Source organism: Furipterus horrens, unplaced genomic scaffold (assembly GCF_987537825.1).
Source record: "Furipterus horrens unplaced genomic scaffold, mFurHor1.1.pri manual_scaffold_8, whole genome shotgun sequence".
Taxonomy (NCBI): domain Eukaryota; kingdom Metazoa; phylum Chordata; class Mammalia; order Chiroptera; family Furipteridae; genus Furipterus; species Furipterus horrens.
In genome coordinates, this window is record NW_028327178.1 from 18,678,819 (window position 1) to 18,696,160 (window position 17,342).

A 17,342-nucleotide genomic window follows, 5' to 3' on the forward strand; every position below is an offset into this window, starting at 1 on the left:
TTTGAAAGTTTTCACTCCCAGTCCTGAGCCCGTTGCTCTCCCTGAATAGAATCTAGGGAGAGAAAGTAATAATGAAGAGGCCCATATACAGCAACTTCATTGCAGACAGTCATGATGTGGAGATGGCTGATTTTATTTTATTTTTTTAGATAATTTAATGATGAATGATCTATAAAGCATGCACACTGTGCAAATGGCAAGAGTTTGTGCTGTTTTTAAAGAGGCATGGTTCTTGTTTTCTCTCCAGATTTTACTAGGTGGGAAGCCACTAATCAGAATTAGGAAATGCTGACCCCTGAATGAGGCATTTCAGGAAGACAGTTCCCTCTGGAATGTTTCCCCACTCCCATAGACACACAGACTGCTTATTTCTTCCCTGCGTGCTTCATAAAGGTCTGAGAAACTAGTCTAAGCCAGCCAATACAACGGAGATTCTGCTTGAAATAGGTGGCAGTACTTAAATAAGGTTTCAATAGGAAGAAAATGTCTCTTCGGACTTGGTCTGTGATGTATTTATCAGGAGAAGAAATTTGCAGAACCATTACCTGCCACTCTTTCCCTCAGGAAATCCCTTGTTTGCAGAGCGTGAATCTCTCCGGCTTTTACTGGCTTTTTGTCTCTGGATTGTCCTGGGTAAACATCTGCCTCATGCTGTGTGTTTATAAGAAGAGGAATTTGTGGCTTTGATTGTTTAGAGGTTTCTGCAGAGCACACTGGCTCTCTCCCTGTTCCTCGCCTTCCCCTCCCCTGGGCAGCCACTGATATTTATTTCGGTCCAGTTGGCACCACAGTGCATCCTTTTGTCCAGAACAGAGAAGATACATTCCCCTTCTCACCTGCTCCACCTTGGGATAAAGAGTTTTTTGTAGCAAGGACAATATATGTTAACTATATTATTATTATTTATTTCACAAAAAATTTTCAAGCATCTTCTGTGTGCAGAGTGTTGAGTTGGATATGGCAAATTATACCGAGGGAACTGATCCCATTTCAAGGAGCTTGTGGTCAGGTGAAGCGACGAATATTGCACACATTAAGTATACCTACTCACGGAGCTTAGAACTGTGGAAGGACAGGGAATCTGTCACTGGCCTTCCTGCTGTTAGCCAAATTGAGCCTGTCATCTTGAGTCCTCGGGTAGTTCATACGCAACCAAAGATCAGGTCTTTGCATTGTCTATTCTTGGGAAGGAGTGTGACCATTTCCTTTAATTCTTGCATGTCCCTATGAAGAGCTTCTTTGCATGGAGAACTCAGGCCACCAGAGAGCATCATCATAGTAAAAACACTGTTAACTGGAACTCAGCAAAATTCCTGGCCGATAGAATTTATTTTTTTGCACCATTCCAATTTAGGTCAGAAGCAAATCACAAGCAAATAATGTTATCAAATACCTCGTAAAAAAAAAGAAAAAAATGATGTTTGGCTTAGATTTAGTCCAGGTTCCCCATCTCCTTCACTTCTAGCTGCAGCTTGGACAGCAAGCACTCCAGTCTTTAGAGAAATGACTAGAAGGAGCCATTGTCAGCCAAGAAAGGTGTGTGATGCCAAGAGGTGGGGGCTTCCTGGCAGGGGAAGTAGACCCAGAGAGTTAAGAAATGTCTCTCACAATCTGAAAGGGTTTTCTGCCTTATCATCAGCTTCTAGAAAACCTAGTCCACAACTCCATTCACCCATCCTGGATATTCCAGTGTGGAGAGGGTTATGGTTTAAATGGCTCACATGGGTGACAGCTGAGCCTGCCTTGAAGTCAATGCCTGATGGGACACCCAGATGCAACTTTCAGAATCTGGCAATTTTTTCAGAACCTCAAATAAATATCAGGCTGCCATGTTCATTGCAGCATTATTCAGAATAGCCAAGATATGAAAACAATCCAAGCGTGCTATATATAAAAATAGATATAGATATATAGCTATGCATATAGATATGTATATCTATATAGATATAGATATAAAGGTCTGTTCAAAAAAGTTCAGCCATTGTTCATACAAGTATAACGAGAATGGTTTGCACCACATCGATGTAACCTGGCAGCCAAGGGGAGTGGACTGGAATGCATGTGTGTAAACAATGACGACTTCACTGTACTCGTCAGTGGGGATAGTAGATGTCATTGAATGAGCAAGTGTACTCTGTGGCCATTGTATTCAAAATGATTGAGTGAGTAGAGCAACAAATCTGCATCGAATTTTGCATTAACCTTGAATATTCCTCCATGGAAACTTTTCAGATGATTCAGAAGGCTTCCAGGGACAATGCAATGAGTGTAGTGCAAATAAAATTGTGGCATTAATGCTCCCAAGATGGTCGAGAATCTGTTGAAAGTGATCCACATTCTGGAAGACCTGCAACAAGCAGAACACCTGAGGATGTTGAATGTGTATGGGCCGCAATCAACAAAGATTGAAGACTGACAGTGCAAGAACTGGAAGCTGATTAGGGGATTCCCAAAACTACTATGGCTGAGATTTTGATGCAGGATCTTGACAAGAAACATGTCATGGCAAAAACCATCTGCTGCTTCTGCTAGCAAAGCAGAAGGAACATTGTGCTGCCGTTGCTAATGGCTTGATTCAAACCGCTCCCAGATTTCCCCAAGAAGGCCATAACATTGAAGGAGACTGAGACATCATTGCCCTATGTAAAATGTTTCTTGTATCTTGTATCTTCTTCAATAAATGTCTCTATTTTTCATATTACGTGGCTGGATACTTTCTAGACAGACCAGAAAGTATCTGCTGATTTCTGCTTAGATGTGTGTGCAGTGTGGGAGTCTCCTCTGTACCTAGCCGGGCCTGGTGCCAGCTGAGTATCTGATCTTTCTATTGCCATTTGAGAATATACTAACACCTCATTATAGAAATACAACCAGGGCACCTGGCAGTGGAGTGAGGTGGCCTACAATGACAAGACAGCTCAAGCTTGCTCTGTCATGGCTTCTTTATTTTATTTAACGAGACACACAGAAGACAACATATTAACAATGGTCAGTGCAGAGTGGTTGTGCACAGGTGTTTGTTAGAGAAGTATCGGTGCTTTCTGAAATTTTAATAACTTCTCAGAATAAAAATTATAATTTAATAAGGACTGTAAATTTAATAACGGCAGTTGCCTGATTAGGGACAGAGAGAGACGATCGGAGAGGGGAACATGGAGGCATTTCCATGCCAAACTGGGTGGTGGGTACGCAGATGTTCTTTTCATGACCCTCTGAATCACGCCATACGTTACAGAGGCTTTGTGTGAATATGGAATACTTCATTATAAAAATTATTTTGGAATGGCAATATAGAAACATTGAAGTTTGGCTTTGAATATAGGCATTTGAAGTTCTGTCCTTGTGAATAATAAAAGGGTCCATAGCATATTATGCTGTCCAGAAGAAATATAATGCTTGCAACATGTGTAATTATAAATTTTCCAGTAGCCCCATCTTAAAAAGTAAAACAAAACAGGTGAATTTGATTTTACTACTCTATTTTATTTAACTCAATATGACTACCTTATTGTTATGTCAACAAGTAATTAACATTAAAATTTTTATTATTTTTTATTAATTTTTTTTTTTTTTTTTTTTTTTTTTTGCTGTGAGGACACTAAATCTTGGAAATGCAGTGTGTACTTTACACTTACGGCACATCTCAGTTGCGACTAGCCAATGAGCTGGGTAGGCAAACCCTGGGGCTGTGGCCAGTACCCCTTTTCCTAGCCAACCCCCCATTACTGGCAGGCAGCAGGGGCTGAGAATGCTGGGCTCTCTCACTGCACCAGGCGTGCAAGATTGCCCCTCGCCCCAAACCTCACATCACCTTCTTTGTCCTGAGATGAGGCTCCCACTCACCCACCACCAGAAGGCCGAGGAGGGAGCATATGGCTGCCATGTTCCCTGATGCCAGGCAGCAGGTGCTCTCAGCAGGTGGAGAATCAGCCGGCTGGTGGGTTTCTCCAACCTGTGCACCGAGGAAAACCTACAGGCCGGGTTGCCTGCAAAGGGATGAGGGTGCAACCGCCTGGAAGAAAATGACAAGCATTAAGAAACAGTATTTGCAGCAGGTGCTGGCCCTTGGTTCCTGAGGCCATATAAAACCCAGGGGTGCCCCGGGGTGGCCTCCCAGCTCACAATACCCACCGAGCCCAGGATACATTTCTCTGAGCTCAGGCAGCAGGCCCTGAGCACATCTCCTCCCTGCTCCAAAGCCCACCCCAATTGTTCACAAGGGGTGACGGGTAAGGGGACTTGTGGTTTAAACCAAAAACACTGAGAAAACATAATAAAGAGGCTACTTGGGGCTTCATATATGTATGAAATGAAATAGAACGTGTAGGAGATTCGATAGATGATAGACAGATAATGATATGTACATGATATAGGAGTATATATACATGAAGTATTTATGGAGAGGAGATACACATCTTATCAGTAAGAAGAGTCTGGCTGCATTGAAACAAGCAAAGTTCCCCAGTCTGTGCAAGCATGAAGCCCTGCTCAGAGGCTGGGGGAAAAGATGCAACTTACCTTTGGGTGGTGATGGGGGGGGGGGGTTCCCATTTAAAAGTCTAAGCCAGCTGATTATTTATTGATGTCTCTCTCCATAGCCTTCTGACTCTGACTGGTTGGAAGAAGCTTCTGAGTGCCTAAAGGATTTTTTGAATTAAGTTCTTTGCAGTCATTTTCCCCTCAGGTGTTAACCAATGAGACTTACTTTGACAGAAGTCGGCTTTCTGACACCCCCTCATCTGACATCTTGAAATAAAATTAAGTAGCAGGAGAGAAGCCATCAAACAAGTGGGCCTGACGTGGCTATTTGGCATTCATTTTTTACTTACAGAAAGAGTGAGGATAATGCATTGGAACCATTCATATCTCACAGTAAACAGGGCTCATTCTAGATGACTCTGTCCGGTGCTCTGGCCACTAGCTCAGAAGTAGTCCTTGAAGCAGCACATTTTCCTTGATTCCTGAAATCAGTTGGCTCGTCTGTAAAATGGGTCCTTAGTCCCTTACACATGGCAGAGGACTGAGGTCCCTTCTAGTAGAAATACTCATGATTTCAGAGCTGGAACCTTTTTTTTCAAAGGTTGACCTACAAGTTACCTCAACCAGAGCAGTGCTATTTTTGGCAAGAACCCTAACCCTTCACCCACCGGCCACTCTCCTCCACCCCATCCCACCCAGGGGGAAAAAACAACCAAAGGAATATTCTGGAAATGAGAGAGGGAGAAAGAGGGAATACTTGGTAAGCTGGAAGACAACAAGGAGCTCCCAGCCATTCAGGGATCAGTAGGGCCCATGCCAGGTCCTACCTCTCCTGCATGTGAAGAGGATTAACCCTAAATCACCCCATTCTCTGGCAGGCAGGGACTTGACTCTATATCCCCTTGCCCCTCAAACACATATCATTTCTATGTGGAAAGGTCCCTCATCTTCCTGGCCCCCAGGAGATGCCTAAAGGCCATTGACCAGAAGATGCACCTTTTCATTCACTTGTGCTGGGGAAACACTGGGGACTCTCAGAGAACTTGCAACCTAGTGGTAGAGCCAGGTATCACCCACAGTCAAGCACAAATCACGTAGGCACATCTCCTGACAAGAGCCTCGAGGGGACCTGCACTTCTGGGTGTAAGAGAGCATGCAACTTCCCTGCCCGCTTCCAAAGATGGGCTTTACGTGGGGCTTTTCCCAAGAGCAGGTATTGGTGGGGATTGAGACAGATAATGGGGACAACTCTCAGTGCCTGAAGGAGGAGGAAGACCAGGTGCTTCAGGAAGGGAGATTTGAAATCCAGTTTCTGACCCAGCCAATCTTTTGGGGGACTTTGTAGTCAAACAAAGAAACAAACAAAGCTGGTCACGTCCCAGCATGTCAGGCAAATTTCTTAACCTCTCTGTGCCTTCGTTTTCTCATCTGAAAAGGAAAGACACACTGACTGGTCACCTGTTGCCCACTCTCTACGATAGACAAAGCATGGCTTTGGGACCCAGCTGACCATACCTGGGACCTAAACATGACTGGGAAATATAAGTGCCTAGGCTTTAGAGCCCTTGGGCTATAAACCGCCAGTCCTGATCCCAAGAAGCCACACACTCTCAGGAGTCCATCCTCATATGCAGAGTCCTTGCCCCACCCAGAGGAACTTCCTGTCTTTGTGTGGGTGTGCATAGAACATTTTCCAAGGAAGCCAAGGCCATTGCTTCTGACAAAAGGGGCAGAATCAGCTACTATTGAGGAAGGTGATACAGGCATTTTTGTAGACAGGAAGGTAAAATGTAACAGTCAAAGCATTTTTAATCTTTCACACAAACATCTCTTCACAAGTTTCCTCCTTCGGGAAGTCCTCCATGATTTGTTCTTGCTGATGCAATTTTTCTCTCCTCCAAATACTCCCTACCTGCTGTGAATTCTGCTTGCATGGCATTTAACATGATTCCCTTGAGGTTATGATAATTTGTGCTCTTGTCCAACTAGATTTGCAGATGCCGCTATATGATTTCTTTTATATCCTCACACAATCCCTAGAGTTAGGGTAGAACATCCTAAAAGAGCCAGATAAATGCTTGCTGAATGAATGAATTATGTGTGTCTGAATTAATGCATAGCACAAATGCAAGAGCTTTTCCTAGGCCCTGTACTTCATTCTACTTTCAGAACTCTTTCCACTACACATACTTTTTTAAAGTATATATATTTTGTTGATTATGTTATTACAGTAGTCCCAATTCTTTGCCCTTTGTTCCCCTCTGCCCAGTACTACCCTTCCCCCCAGCAATCCCACCCCCCATGGGTCATGCATATATGTTCTTTGGCTTCACCCTTTCCTATATTATTCTTAACTTACCCTGTCTATTTTGTACCAACCAATTATGCTTCTTAATCCCTGTACCATTTCCGAATTTCTCTCTCTCCCCCTTCCCAGCTGATAACCCTCCAAATGATCCCCATACCTATGATTCTGTTTCTATTCTGGTTTGCTTAGTTGGATTTTGTTTTTATTTTTTTAGATTCAGTTGTTGATAGTTATGAGTTTGTTGTCATTTTAAAGTTCATAATTTTGACTTTTTTTTAAGTAAGTCCCTTTGATGTTTTATATAATAATGGCTTGGTGATGATGAACTCCTTTAGCTTTACCTTGTCTGGAAAGCACTTCATCTGCCCTTCCATTCTAAATGATAGCTTTGCAGGATCGAGTAATCGTGGTTGTAGGGCCTTGCTTTTTATCACATTGAATACTCCTTGCCAGTCCCTTCTTGTCTGCAAAAGTTCTTTTGAGAAATCAGCTGATAGTCTTATAGGTACCCCTTTATAGGTAACTCTCTGCTTTTCTCTTGCTGCTTTTAAGATTCTCTCTTTATCTTTCAGCTTTGGCATTTTAATTATGATGTGTCTTGGTGTGGTCCTCCTTTGGTCTAGCTTGTTTGGGACTTTCTGTGCTTCCTGGACTTGTATGTCTATTACCTTTGCCAACTTTGGAAAGTTTTCCTTCATTATTTTTTTCTCATAAGCTTTCAATTTCTTACTCTTCTTCTTTTCATTCTGGCACCCCTATGATTTGGATGTGGGTATGTTTAAAGTTATCCCAGAGGTTCCTAAGCATCTCATTTTTTTCAATTATCGTTCCCTCATTCTGTACTGGTTGGCTTTTTTTTCTTCCTTATGTTCCAAATCATTGATTTGAACCCCAATTTCCTTCGCTTCACCATTAGTTTTGTGTGGATTTTCCTTCATTTCATTTAGCATAACCTTCAATTCTTCCTTTATGTGTTTGCCGTACTTAAGCATATATGTGAAGTCTGTGAGCATCTTTATCAGCAGTGTTTTGAACTCTTCATCTGTTAGGTTGGCTATCTGTTCATTGCTTAGTTCTCCCACTGGAACCTTGATTCATTCCCTCTTTTGGGCCATATCTCTCTGTCTCCTAATCTTGACAGGCTCCTGTGTTTGTTTGCCTCTGTGTCTTAGGTAGAGCCATCACACCTGTTACGTTTAAGGGGTAGAGCCTTAGGTATTCGTTAGCACAGGGCGACCCATTTCACCATGTTGTAGCACTGTAGGTGGGGGAGGGGTCTGAGAGGGAACATTGCCACTTGCTCAGCACTCGCCCCCTTTCCAGGCACTTCTCCCACTCAGGTATGGGACTGGCGCCTCTCTAACTGTTACCCTGGCTGTCGTTCCCAGAGTGGGTGGGTCTGTGGACATTCTAGGACCATGGGAGCCCTTTAAACAAGTGGACTCTACTGAGAGACCAGCAATTTCTTCTTCTGTCCCAACCCCCTCTTGTTTGCACAGTCAGAAGCAATGAGACTTGATTTTTCCTGGTGCTGGAACTGTGAGCTATGTGGTCTGGTCTGGTGCTGGGAGTGCTCCTCAGGTGTCCCTCCTGACTTTTTAAAACATGTGCGTGCGCTTTCTGCTGGCCTGTGACTGCCACAGCTGCTGCTGCCACCACACCAAGTCCTGTCTGGTCCGGCTCCGCCCCTCCTACCTGTCTGGATGAGTATTTCTTCTTTGTTGGATTTCCACGGAGCTCGATTTTCTGGAATTTCTGGTTGTCTCTAGTTTTGAGGTAGTTGTAGTCCTTCTTAGTTGTGGAGGGAGATGAAGCGTGTCTGTCTAGGCCTCCATCTTGGCCGGAAGTCACTGGATGAGTCTTTACTACACATACTTTTGACTCCAATTTCTCTCCTATTTCCTCTCCACTTCCCAATTTTAACATGTCTCCACTCCCCACATCTTATTTGGCTGCTTTTGTGGCATGAGCAATAGTGATATAGTTACTGGAACAGCTTAGATGAACCCCAGCCACTGTGCCTTGGTGACAGTATTAATAGTGACAAGTTCCAGGGCTCACCTCGTGTTCTGGCTATGGCTGCCTGGTTGTCAAAATGGAAGGTTAATAGGTAGACATCTCCCCAGTCTGACCCTGCTACTGACTTACCCTCTGCAGTCTGAATCTCTTTAAGCCCCATGAGATTAACACCTCTGCTGACTAGCTGAGAGACATGTGACTACACATAGAAAAATACAACCAATAATTGAATTAATGGCTCCATCAGAATATGAAATATGCAACCCCAAAGGCAGGCATCTGTATCCACTGGAAAATTAGGAAATGTATTTGGTGCTTTCACTGGAGTCTGGTGGGCTGAGGATTCTCCTGCCTGTCAGTAAGTTACAGGGCACAGGGGTCTTCTGATCCCAGGGAAAAGCAGAAACCAGCTCTGGGATGACATTCTTTATGCCCCTGGCCCACAGGTGATGTCTGTGGACAACTAGGGTCACCAGGAGAAGCCAGAGGTTTCTTCTGCAGAAGCTCATGAGTTTTTCTTTGTCCACAGCTTAGGGTGTCCCATTGCTCCTTAGCCCATGCTAATAAATCACAGAAACAGAAGTCGTTGGTCATTGTGAAGATGGGTTGAGAGTGAGAATAGTTTCATGAAAATCCAGCTTTACTATGGAAAAATTCAGTCGAAACCAACCAGCATTTTGAGTCTATGTCCCTGCCAGCAAAGGATCACTGTGTGTGTGTGTGTGTGGTGGTGGTAGTGGTGGCGGGGTTACGGGTGGTGGTACAGAATTGGGCTCACATTCAGAGGAAATGCAACCAAACATGAGGCATTTTCAAAAGACAGGTCCTAAATCCTCTAGTCACTGTCTCAAGAATGAAGGTGTCTCCATGAACTTAGCATCACAGGGCTATTCACAGGAAAGAGCCTGCCTGGACTTTGCAGCCAGACAGACTTGGTTTCCAATACCAGCCCCACCACTTACTCAATGATTGTTTGCTGTCTTAAAGTTTCTCTTCTCTTGTCTATTAAAATGGGGCTGATACTATCTTCTTTGCTAGATTCAGTAAGAAAGCTGAGCATCAAATCTCTGGCAAAGTAACTGGCATTCAGATGCTACTCAATGAATCCTTCCCCTTCATTTGGTGGACCAGAATTAGTCACTGAATGCAAAGTGGACAGGTAATCAGCTCAACTACAAATAGACAGTTAAGATGTCAAGGTTGTCCTATCCACACATGGGGTGTCTAACAGCACAGAGCCAAAGAGGGGAGCTGAGGAATACCCTCGTACCAAAATATTCTCTCTCAGACCCCAGTAGACAGTGAAGAGGGCTACCAGATAACTGAGGTGGTCTTATTCATCTTTATATCACTGGCGTCTGGAACTGGACTTGGCAGGGTTCGTTTGGGCAAATGGCTGGATGGGTGGGTGGGTGGATGGATGGATGGGAGTAGGTAAAAAGGTGAGTGGTAGATAGATATACAAACAAGCAGGTAGGTTGTCACTACTGGGATACTCTTCGGCAGTTCCATTTCACAATTAGGGAGCTAAAAGAGGTTGAATATGCTTGCAAAGAGCTGAGGTTTTTATTGTCCCAGGAACTTGCCAAGCTTGTCCCAGTCTCTGTCTTCTTGCAGGTTATTCTGTGTTGCCCAGGGGTCCCACGCCTTTCCCTCCAGTCTATCCTAAATCTTCAGGATTCAACTAAAGCTCCATTTCCTCTGCAGAGTCTCCTCTGACCAGACGGCTTTGCACTTCTCTCTCCCTTTCCTGAACGTGTCAATGTTGAATGTTTCCCACTTCATTGAACTTGTAGTTCAATGTCTGCATCTTCTCTCTCCAACCTGATAAGAGAGAGAATGGCCCTAGGCTTCCTTGACAGCACCCAGCGTGAGGTTGGGCATGTGTGCTTATAATGACAAGGCTGTCAGAAAATGTTTGGTGACCGCGCAGTTAGCTAATGTTTCTAACAATGATGAGAGCTGACACTTAATGAGTGGCATCAGGCACTTCACTGAGCACTCCCAATACATTGTCTAATTTAAGCCCCCAGCAGCCTTGCAAGATAGGCATTATTGTGTCCATTTTACAGATAAAGAAACTGAGGTTGAGAGAAGTTGTGATACTTTCAAAACATGGACCCAAAATTTGTTGATGCTCTTTTCATTGACAGATGGAACTCTTTGTCCCCTCTCCCCTTGAATCTAGATGGGCTTCTGACAGTGTCTATCAGTAGGGTACAGCGGAAGTGATGCTGTGTAACTTCTGAGGCTGGGCTTTAAAAGGCCAGGCAGCTTCCCCTTTTTTCCACTGGAATACCGTGACCTTGGTACCATAACCCACAGCCCTTGTTCCCACTGTCAGTAGCAGCACAACTACCAGTAAGACTTAACGTTTGCATCGTCGTCGGCAGCCGTCCGTCTCGAGAGACGATGGTGTAGCTTCTTAAGAGTCTATCTGCACCGCCGAGAATGGCTGTGCAGTCCGACTCGGGAGTGACACGGTATCTGTCTCCTCCTGTGTTGAATCGACATCTTGCGATGACGCTGGAGTGTCCTCTCCAGTGAAGCTGAAGCTACAGAGCCTGGGCAGGGTGATATGGAGGGTCTGCTGTTGCCCATGCAGCAGACCCCCCCTCTCTTCGCAGCTGAAGGGTCCAAGGGAAAGACGGAGTCAATACAGCTTGGCTTCAGGTGCGCCGCAGGAGTTGCCGGTGTTGACTACAACGTCAAACCGCCTTAGGGACTCCGGCTCCGGATTTTCTGTCGGGGTTTACTCCCTTAGCCTTTCCCCTGAAGAGGTATGCCGCAAGGCAGCGGAGGTTTTTTGGAGTCAGAGTTTTCCTTCTCTGATGTGCCCTGACTGGAAGATCGAACCAGCGACACTTGGCTCGCAGGCCGACGCTCAATCCACTGAGCCAAACCAGCCAGGGCACGCTAGATAGAGTAACCTTGGTTTAAGTCAACATTTGCATACCACTTTATAATTTCTAAAGCTCTCCCATAGACATATCATTTGATCCTGAATGCCCCAAATGGAAGATGGAGCAGGTACCATTTTCTGAGTTTACAGCTGGAGAAACTGCGTGGATATGTTAAGTGACAAACACAAAGTCAACATGCCAGGTGTGGCCGAGACACAACTGGAATCTGGGTTAAGACAGGAAACCCTGAGTTTCTGCTGCACACACCGTCCTTCTGAATAAAACAGCTGCTGGCGATCCCTCACCCAGACCTCCCAGCTTCATGCCTCTGGACCAGCTCTCCTCGGCCAACATGTCTGCTGACTGTATGTTTCATAGGTCAAGGATGCAGCAGGAAGGCTCCTGGCTTCTTGCCTAGAGCCTTCTTGCAACTCACTGATCAGGAGCAAATTGGGGAAATGCCAAAGGCTGGGCGCCAACATGGGGATCAGAAAGGAACTAAGGGAACTCCGCGGGGCTTTCCCCAAAAGGGCAATGCTGGGCCTTCCTGTCTCTGGACTGTTAAAGAATGTGAACAAGAGGCAAGAGGAGGGGTGATGAAGAGCATGATCTCTGAGCCAGACTGCGGGGTTTTGAAAAAATATTTTATTTATGTATTTATTTATTTATTGTTAGAGAGAGAAGAGAGGGAGAGAGAAGGAGAGAGAGGGAGAGAAACATCGATGTCAGGTGAAACATCAATCCATTGCCTCTCATATAAACCCTGTCCAGGAATTGAACCCACAGCCCAGGCATGCACCCTGATCAAGAATTGACACCAGCAACCTTTCGCTTTGTGGGATGATGCCCAACCAACTGAGCCACACCAGCCAGGGCCAGACTGCTGGGTTTGATTCTTGCTCTGCCATGTACTAGCTAGCTGTGAGACCTCGGCCTCATCTGTTTCTCTATTTATATTGGTCATCCTAGCACATGCCACATGTTTGTTATGAGGGTTAAGTGAGTTAATATTTGCCAAATGCATAAGGTGGTCCTGGCATGTGATAAGTGCTTTGTAAATGTTCACTGAACAATAACAGACCATCAAAGGGCCAGACACTGACCTGGTGCCATGGTTAAATGAAGGAGCAGGACACACCATGTCCTCCGGGAACCCATTGTCTTTCTGAGGAGCATAACCATGCCCTACACTGGGCTGTTAAAGGCAAGTTTTTTGTGGGTTTTTTATTTTGTTTGTTTGTTTGTTTGTTTTTTATCCTCATCTGAGGACATCTTTTCATCACTTCTAGAAAGAGGAAAAGGGAGGAAAGGAGAGAAAGAAACATGAATTTGAGAGAGAAACATCTATCAGTTGCCTTCTGTACACACCTGGACCAGGGATCAAACCCACAACCCAGGCAAGTTCCCCGACTGGGACGAGAACAAGCAACCTTTTCAGTTATGGGACAACACTCCAAATAACTGAGCGACATAGGCCAGGGCTAGTGTCAAGCTTTTACTATTATAACTGCTTTATCAAAAGGGCGCTTAACAACTGGTGGTATGAATGAGAGCTAAATAACTTTAACGTCAAGGAATAGATGTGGTGAAGAATGGGCGTGAGAAAGGGTAGGATAAGGTCCCTGCTCTTGGATGTTCAGAATGAGCCCCTGACCAGGCATCAGTCTCTGCCTCTGCACTCTCATCCATGCAGCTGCCTCCAGGTGCCTGTGGCTTTGGAACATTCAAACAGTGGCTGGTCCAAACTGAAATGCACTGTAAGACTTAGAACCAATGCACATGGCCTCTAATATCTCATTAATAATTTGTTATATTCACTCGTGTGAAAATGATAGTATTTTAAACATATTGGGTTAACTATGCTATTATAATTAAGTGCTTCACTTGTTGCTTAAAAATTTTTTTTAATGTAACTACTAGAAAAATTTTAATTGCACCTGAAGTTGTTCTTATGGCTCACATTCTACCTCTGTGGGATGGTGCTGCTCTGTACTGGCAAATGCTAAGTGGGTGATTCATAGCGGGTGAGTGAGCTGGGACAGGACAGGTGAGAGTTCCCCTAGGAAGACCCTCGGGAGAAAGTGAGGGATGGTCTGAGCCTCAGGGAGACACTCTTTCCTGTGTATCCAGTGCCCAACACGGGCCCCACCTGTAGAGGGTGCTCATTTTTGCTTTGTTAAATTATTGGCACAGCGTCATCGGCCACAGGGTGGAAGAGAGGGCGGGAAGGCGACAAGGCCTAGGAACAGAACCATCAAGGCCAGGGATGCTCTGACTTTCAAGTGCATTCCTTACACACCTGAAGATGATGAGCTCTAAGTCGGTAGGGCCCGTCTTCCTCCAAGTGCAGGGAACGACTTGCTCTCTGACATTTTCATTTCTCAGAGCTGGCCCCACTTCGTGAACCAATGCCTATGGAAGACCCACTGATGTCAGCCTAGTGCCTCCATTTGAAAGTGCTGTCTCAAGAAGCATTTTGTCTTAATTCCTCTTTGTCTGGGTGGCCGAGCTGAGCCACCCCTCAGCTTCCCAGGGACCGCATCCCAACGCCATTCGCGGGAGGGAGTTTAGGAAAAGTTCTGCCAGTGGCTCTGGGGAAGGGAGGCGGAGGATTCACAAAGGCCGGCTGGGCCGCCCTTGGAGAGCCAAGACTAATTCCGCAGTCTAGTCACTCCGTCAAACATTTAGTGTATCCGGGTGATTGTTCCCTGGTAGGCCGCGACGGTCTATCTGTTGGGCCTTTTGTCATGTTAACTGCAGCCGATCAATGGATTGAGGTCAGGACTTCTGATGTAGGTGCAAGCTTAGAGGGAAAAAAGTCTCAAAGATTCATTTTTTCTCGTCTGGTAACACTCCGGTCACTTATTTTTTCTCAGTTAGCCTCTGCCGCTCTAAAGTGGATATTGATCAGTGCTTTAATGCAAACCTGTCAAATTAATTTTGCAGACCTGGGATATGACTAGCCTAAAATTGCTTCTGCATCTGTTCTCTGCAGCAAGCCTATGAATTTTAATCACGACCAGAATGGGTTGGTGGCTTTTTTTGTTAGAAACTTGAATAGGAAAGGTTTAAACTGTAAATGCCAGGGAATGATGCTGTTTTGTTCTTTTCAGAAACTCATGTGGTGGAGGTCAAAGAAATTATTATGTCGGGTGTATTCTTGGCAGATGCTGTGGGAAGCGTTGTGCGCTGGCTTTCTACAGAGCTGCGCCCAGGGAGCGCTGGTGCCTCCGCAGACACCCACAGTTTCAGAGTCCCAGCTTTGGAGAGAGTCAGGCATTGAATGCCTGCAGGACATGCCAACCCAGCCTGCCTGACCCTCCCTGCTCCTGCTTTACTCTGATTCGGGACAACTTTACCTCCTGGGGATGAAAGAGCCTCCGATTTCATTCTGTTTTGAAGATTTAGCTTGGCCTCTCTCCACTGCCCTGTCAACCTGGTCCCCCAAGCTGCACCCTGAACCCTGGCGGGTGGCCCCCTCTACACTTGCACATCTGGGGGTGGGGCCAAGGCTGTGACACCCCAGTTGCCATGCCCACTTCAGGCTGCCACCAGGTGTCCTTGCACTACTCTGCTCCGTGCAGAGACCACTGGAGCAAGGGAAGTGCTAGGTGTCATGGGAGAACAGGGCTCCACGACCACTGGAGCAGACAGGCCCTTCTGCATGGCAACCCCACGTCCTCGGAAGAGGTGTAGCACATTTGCCACAAGCACACAGCGGCTCTGTCTCCTCCCCTCCAGTGGCATCATCTCACCCCACAGACAATCTTGCCAAGTTCCCTCTGCAGAGGATCAACTGTGGCAACCCTAACCATATTGGTCTTCACTGTACATCACTGTCGTCTTTTTATCAAGTACTCATTACGTGCCAGGCTCTGTTCTAAGTGCTGTCACACATTGCCATCAAAAACGAGACAGCAGGCCCAGAATGGAGTCACTTAGGCTAAGCCCCACACCACCAAACTGAAACTTAACTTAAATACACTTTCAGCCCTCCCAGAAATGGAACCTTAAACCATCAGTCAGGAATGACCTGATCAGCACTGGTGAGGTCATCTGCCTGATCGACCCTTGCCGGCTCCTGAAGGCAAAAGAGCTTGTAATCACCAATCTGCTTTTCCCCTGGTGTAACTTCCTCATTCCTGCTCCCTTCTGCCTATACACGTCTTTCACTTTGCTCAGCTCCTTGGAGCTCCTTTCTATCTGCTAGATTGGTTGCTGCCCGCCTCATGAATCATTGAATAAAGCCAGTAAGATCTTTAAAATTTACTCAGTTGAATTTTGCTTTTAACATTACCTAATTGAATCCTCACAAAAACCACATGAGGGCAGTGCTATTGTTACTGAGCAAAGCGGAGCCCATTCACGCGGTGCCTTAGTAGTGTATGACCCAGCAATTAGTGTTGAAAAAAACCAGGTCTTTATTTATAATATTCCAACCTTGCCGGGGCCTGGAAGCTCCTCAGCTTTGAGCCCTGTTCTCCGATGACACCTAGCACTTCCTTTGCTCCTCAAAAGGCTATAAACCAAAACCAAGTCCAATGGTTCCCGATCCCTTATCTGTCAGCTCTCTCCTTCAGGATCTGGAGTATGTTGTCTTCACCCTCCACATAATAGTCCAGAAAAGCATGTGCTATGTTACACTGGATCATGGTGAAGTCCAGGAAAGGCACAAGTCCTAAGCACGTGTATTTCCCATATTTCCCAAGTTCAAAGAATCCAGATAGAGTCCAGGTCTGCAAGGCAGAGTCCCTGGCAGCTTCGGAGTCAGCTAGAGCAGGCACAATCAAAGCAGCAGTGTGCCTGCTTTCTCACTAGCCCAGGTCGCAGGGCCGAATCCTGCCTACAAACTGCATAGCTGCTTGCTGCTTCCCACACGGCTGCTCCAACTTGCTCCTACATCATGGCACTCCTCCATCGCACTTCTGCATCATGGCACCCACTTTCCTCAAGGCTGCCCACCCTTCTTTGAAATTCTAAAAGTCACAGACACTTGTTGCCCTGGGGCAGTAGCCCAGCTCTTATCTAGCTATCAGCTTACCACAGAACTGCAAAATACCTTAAAAGCTGTATTATCTCCTTCCCCCATCCACCAAACCACAGGCTTTGGGGAATATCTGTACCCCATTTCACTATTATCATCCTGGTGTTATAGAGAAAGAGACTGAGGCACAGAGAGGTGATGTTTACTTACCTAAGTTGCACAGCTAACCAGTGGCAAAGCCAGATTTGTACCAGGCTGTCTGGGTCTAGAGACCATTTTTTAAACTGGTTTGAGCACTGTCTCTGCCCACAGGCAATGAAGCACTTGATGTGGAGACTGTCTTGCTGATTTTTCCATTTTTGCATCTGTGTTGTTCTTACCTCCCCAATAAAACTCCAGGACCCTCAAGTGTAGAACCCCTTGATTCTTGAATATTCAAATAGATAAATGAAGATGAAGGACCACATAGTCACAGAGAGCAAGCCAGAAAAATGTTTAAAAGCCACTTTGATGGAAGCTCTGATAATGTAATTAAGGGAAGGAGGAGGAGGAGGACAGAGAGAGAATATCATTTTATTTTACATGAGCATATCTTGACTCTCCAACTGTGAGGGGTCCCAGCAGTGGGAGGCTGTGAAGTGGACCCCCC